A 6,440-nucleotide genomic window follows, 5' to 3' on the forward strand; every position below is an offset into this window, starting at 1 on the left:
GTGATTATGTGTTATTAAAGGTTTCCCCATGGAAAAGTATAATTCGTTTCCGTAAGCGAGGAAAGCTAGGTCCCCGCTACATTGGACCTTTCAAGATTTTAGCCCGGGTTGGGAAGGTAGCTTATCGGTTGGAATTACCGCCAATTTTAGATGGAATACATGACACATTCCATGTGTCACAATTGAGAAAGTGTTTAGCGGATGAGACGGCATACGTGCCTCTTGATGATATTGAATTGGACGAAAAATTGAAATATGTTGAAAGACCGATAGCTATCAAAGATTCCAAGGTAACCCACCTTCGGAAGAAAACCATAAAGCAAGTCTTGGTGCAATGGCAACATAGGAAAGGATCGGATCTTACATGGGAGTTAGAAGATGAAATGAGGAAGCTCTACCCGACATTATTTGGTACGTATTAAGGTTTCGGGGACGAAACCTCTTTTAAGGGGGGTAGATTTGTAACACCCCAAAATATGCAATTTATAAATGTTACTTAAAATGTTTAGTCATGTTATATTTTAACCTAGTTAAGTATTTACACTAGTAACTTGACTAGAAGGAAGGTTACATGACAATTAAACAACATAAGTAAGTAAAGGGACTAATCTTGTTAAAAAAGGATGAAAGTTTGATTAAAACAAATAAAAAGAAAAGGAAAAACACAAACATATCTCCTGGTGTGCTTGTGTGGATCGATCAAAGCTAGGGCCAAGAAGACCAAACCCTAACTTCACAAATTCTCCAAAATCAGAAGGAAATTTAGTGTTCTAGTAGATGCATGAACCCTAATTCGAGTAATCTAAGCTTGTTCAACCCTTGGTAAGTCGAAATTTTGGTTTTGATGTTTTGTAGAAAGTGGGTTTTAACCCAATCATGAATTTATGTGGAAATCTTGTGTAATTGTAAGTTAGGAATTCATAATAGGCTGAGGATTTTGTTTAATTTTGATTGTTTGGATGATTAGGGTTCATACCCACTTGTTGTAGGAAAAAGGATGGACATGATGAATTTTTATAATATGCTTATGGAGGTGAATTGATACATAATCTGAATGTGATAGAGAAATTAGATAAGTTAAGGTAGGATGAAAGAAATATGTGAATTCGATTGATTCTTGTTATACTAGTAAAGGGAACATGTAGGATTATGCTATAAATACTTGTACCTTGTGCTTTGTTGATAATGTGCACATCAAGTGGTTGACAAAATGCCTCAATGAAAATGCTAGAAATATAAGTCATAAACTTTATGTGAATTGAACATGTTTATGAAGCATGAGTAAATTGTATGATGTTTTATCGATTAATATGTGTAAATGAGTATGAAACATGAATTAAAAGAATGGATGGTTATATGTAGGCGTTAAGGAAGAAAGTTCGAGTCAAGTTAAGCAACAAGGGGATCAAGACCGAGGTATGCTACTTGTACAAATTTTGGTTTTCATTATAGATATGTGTTTATTAATAAATGTGTTAATTCGAATCAAGTATGGAAAAAGATGTATGTATAGACCCTTCTCTTGAACGGGTCGAATGGTGTTATTGTAAGTCTAGAAGGAATGGTATGAAGTTCCGTTGGAACACATTACCGTGCAAGAATGAAAGAATGTAGTAAAGCACAAGTTGTGAATGTCACATTGGTTTCAAGTCCGTAAGTTAGATTCTTGAGTTAAGGAAAGTAATTTTTGTTCTAATGAGTTTTCGATGTTGTGGTCATGTAGGTAAATCTCATGTTTAGCTATCAAGCTTTGCCCGGTTCGAACACACCTCAAGCCCGTCAAGCGTTCCGCATTTTGTAAAAGTCAATGTTTAATACTTTGTCACTTATGTTCACATCTAGTAGTTAAACTTAGTTTCTATTATGTTTGTCCTTTGGAAAACTTGTCGTAAGTACGTACATAAACTTAATGGTTTTGTAAGTAAAAAACATGGTATGTTTTGACGTGTATGTTGTGTCTTTCAAATGGTTGCGTATTTTTTGAATGATATTTGATTATGAAAACAGGGGACCGCTCATTTTACAAACGGGTCATGCCCAAATTTCGTTAGAAAAGTACGTTGTTATTTAATAAATTTAAAAAGAAAATTATGGACGTTACAGTTCAGACTGCCCATCCGTTTGTGGGTGATAAGCGGTGCTCATGTCCAAACGTGAGCCAAAGGATTTGTGCATAGCTTGCCACAACTCCGAAGTAAAACGAGCGTCTCGGTCGGAAATAATGGAAGTTGGCACCCCGTGTCTCAAGACTACTTCCTTTAAGTAGACTTCTGCCAAGGTAGAAAACTTGTCTGTTTCCTTAATGGTCAGAAAGTGTGCAGACTTAGTCAATCGATCTACTATCACCCAAATAGTGTCATTCCCGCGTTGGGATCTAGGTAGCCCCGTAACAAAATCCATGGAAATTTGTTCCCATTTCCACTTCGGGATTTCTGGTTGCTGGAGTAGGCCTGCTGGTTTCTGATACTCAGTCTTGACTCTTGCGCAGGTCAAACATTTGCTAACGTATGCTGCTATGTGGGCTTTCATGCTAGGCCACCAGTACGTGGTCCTTAAGTCGTGGTACATCTTATCCGAACCAGGATGTACTGAATAATGGGACCTATGGGCTTCGTTCATCACAAGTTCACGCAGATCTCCATAGAGTGGTACCCAGATGCGCCCTGCCACATAGTAAGCGCCATCTTCTTTTTGTTCTAATCGTTGTCTCGATCCTCGCAGGGACTCAGCCCTGATGTTTTCCGGTTTCAGAGCTTCAACCTGAGCATTTCGAATCTGAGTAGGGAGGTTAGACTGGATGGTAAGTTGTAGCGCTCGCACGCGCTTGGGCGTAGTGTCTTTTCGGCTGAGGGCGTCTGCCACGACATTGGCCTTGCTCGGATGGTACTTGATGGCACATTCATAATCATTCAGGAGTTCGACCCATCGACGTTGTCGCATGTTTAATTCCTTTTGCTTGAAGATATGCTCGAGACTCCTGTGATCGGTGTAAATGGTGCACTTGGTACCGTACAGGTAATGTCTCCATATCTTAAGCGCAAAGACCACTGCTCCCAGTTCCAAGTCGTGCGTAGTGTAGTTCCTTTCGTGAGTCTTAAGTTGTCGAGAGGCGTAGGCAATAACTTTTTCGCGTTGCATTAACACGCAACCGAGCCCATGAATGGAGGCATCGCAGTAAACCACAAAATCGTCGGTACCTTTAGGTAACGATAGGATAGGAGCACTACAGAGGTTATCCTTTAGCTTCTGAAATGTGGTTTCCTGAGCTTCACTCCATTTATAAACCATACCCTTCTGAGTAAGAGCCGTGAGAGGCTGAGCGATCTTTGAGAATCCCATGATAAATCTTCGATAGTATCCTACTAGTCCCAAGAATTGGCGGACTTCGGTTGGAGTCTTAGGGGTAGGCCAATTCTTTATAGAGTCGATCTTAGCTGGGTCGACGTGAATTCCATCCTTGTTAACCACGTGCCCAAGGAAATGGACTTCTCGAAGCCAGAAGTCACATTTCGAGAATTTGGCGTACAGTTGCTCATTGCGGAGGAGCTCGAGGATAAGGCGTAGGTGCTGTTCATGCTCTTCTTGACTTTTCGAGTAGATCAGGATGTCGTCGATAAACACAATCACGAATTTGTCGAGATAAGGCTTGCACACTCGGTTCATGAGGTCCATGAAAACCGCAGGCGCATTAGTCATTCCAAAGGGCATGACGAGGAATTCGTAATGACCATAACGAGTTCTGAATGCGGTTTTGGAGATGTCTTCATTACGGACTCTTAGCTGATGATAGCCCGATCGTAGGTCGATCTTAGAGTAGTAGCTCGATCCTTGCAACTGATCGAATAGGTCGTCGATACGCGGGAGAGGGTAACGATTCTTGATGGTAACTTTGTTCAGCTCACGATAGTCGATGCACATTCGGAACGTGCCATCCTTCTTCTTAACAAAGAGTACCGGTGCTCCCCAGGGTGATGAACTAGGGCGGATAAATCCTTTATCCAATAGTTCCTGTAGTTGTGTAGAGAGTTCCTTCAGTTCTGCAGGGGCTAGTCGATATGGCGCACGAGCTATGGGCGCTGCTCCAGGAGCTAGCTCGATTTGGAATTCAACCTGACGGTGGGGAGGGAGTCCAGGTAGTTCTTCAGGAAATACCTCGGGGTAGTCACGCACTACTGGAAAATCTTCAATCCTCTTTTCCTTTTCCTGCGTGTTGGTGACAAGTGCTAAGATAGCGGTGTGCCCCTTTTGTAAACACTTCTGGGCCTTCAAGAATGAGATAATGCCTGAGATTTCTCCGCCTTTGTCACCTTGTACAATGAGGGGTTTGGCAGAACGACGGGGAATGCGAACCATTTTCTCTTGACAGAGGATTTCCGTGCGATGTTTGGATAACCAATCCATACCGATAACGACATCAAAGCTTCCAAGAGTAACAGGGAAAAGATCGATGCTATAGGTCTGACCAGACAGTACTAGTTTGCAGCCTTTGATAACATGTGAGGCCTCGATGTTTCTACCATTAGCTAGCTCGACGATATGATTAGAACTTAGTAACGAAGGCGAGCGCTTAAGCTTCTTACTAATACGTAGGGACACATAACTAGCATCGGCTCCAGAATCAAATAATACAGAAACATAACGATCATCGAGTAGGAACTTACCCGCCACGACGTTGGGGTCATTCCTCGCTTCTCCAGCTCCAATCACAAAAGCCCTTCCCCTAGCACCATTTCCAGCATTGTTGTTTTGATCGTTGTTTCCAGCTCCCTGATTGTTGTTGCGGTTCTGGTTCAGTTCAGGGCAATTCTTCTTAAAGTGCCCCTCAGCTCCACACTGGAAACAACCCTTGACGTTCCCATGATGCTGCTGCTGCTGCTGGTTCTGCCCCGCGGGACGTGGACTCCTACAGTCCTTGGCCTCATGCCCCATCTTGTTACATCGCTGACACTGACTTTTCCCACAAGGCCCACTGTGATGTCGATTGCACTTGTTGCACTTGGGGTGGTTACCGCGATAGCCACCCTGTTGTTGAGTGCCCTTGTTGTTTTCAGTTTTCCTTTGCTATGCTGGGGCCTGAGTGGGGTTAGCATCCTTGCTTTGATTTCCTTCCCACTTACGCTTGTTGTCATTAGAAGTTCCTGCAGTAGCACTGATCCTTTTGGGCAGCTTGCCCTCTTCTACGGCCTGATCAGTGAGTTTGTGAGCAAGACGGATGACCGGCTGAATGGTATTGAGGTTGGCTGCAGTCACATGGCTTCGGATTTCTGGAGCCAAACCCTTGATGTACAATTCGATTCTTCGATACATAGGTCGAGACAGGTTTGGGCAAAGAGCAGCATAGTCATTGGACAGTTTGGTGTAGGTCTCAATCTCTAACCCAACCATCTTAAGCGCAAAGTACTCGTTCTCGAGTTTGTGGATGTCATCCCGGTGACAGTACTCCTCCTTAATCATGTCCTTGAAATCCTCCCACGCAGTAGCATTAGCAGTTTCCAATCCAAACATCTGAATTTGCGCCTTCCACCAGGAAAGCGCGTTTCCTTCAAGCGTACCAGTAGCAAACTTCACCCAATTCGCAGGGGACACTCACAGACAGCAAAGACAGCTTCAACTTTCTCAATCCAGTGCAGAAGACCTATGGCACCCTTAGTGCCATTGAAAGGGAGAGGCTTGCAATCCATGAAAGTTTTGAAAGTACACACGTGTGGTTGCGCAGGTGCATGCTGACCTGTTTGTGAGAAGCGAAGCGTACAGGTTTAGGGATAAAAGGCGATGCGGCGGTAGGATCTAAACATCCTAGGATAACGAGTTTACCTCCAGGGTGAGCTGTGAAAGCTGCAGCCACCGTGTTAAGCAGGTTAGTGAATTGAGCCTGAGTCATGTTAATGTTTCCTCTTCCACGTCCACTCGTTGTCTTCATAAACAGAAAACATAGTATGAGTGTGGTGTCGTAATGTAGCGAGAATGAGATAGGAGAGAGAGGTGTATTTATCTAACTAGGCACACTAGTACGTATAGCAAAACAGAAAACATAAGGTAAGCAACCAAGTAGACACTAGTCCAAGCTATGAGGTCTATGTGTTGAGCCTTGCACTTGGAGTGTAGTGTCGTCACGAGTCACGGGTTATAGTCTGGTTTTTCTCAAAAAGATTTTTCCCCTTTTTTTTAAAACCAAGTTCACTATAACCAATGGCTCTGATACCAATCTGTCATAACCCCAAAATCCACATGCGGAACACCACCGCTTGGAGGCGTGACTGACCAGGATCCAGCCACCAATTATACTGAGCAATATAATAATTAATCATGAGTAATACTCACCAACCACAAGATTAGCAAATATCATAGTCAAAGTTCAAAAGTATTAAGTTTAAGTAATAGTTCAGGTAAGTAGCGGAAGCATAGACAAAATAGTTTAAAACAAGTTTCTTAGTTCAAGT

This window comes from Helianthus annuus, chromosome 12, assembly GCF_002127325.2.
Source record: "Helianthus annuus cultivar XRQ/B chromosome 12, HanXRQr2.0-SUNRISE, whole genome shotgun sequence".
NCBI classification, from domain to species: Eukaryota; Viridiplantae; Streptophyta; class Magnoliopsida; order Asterales; family Asteraceae; genus Helianthus; species Helianthus annuus.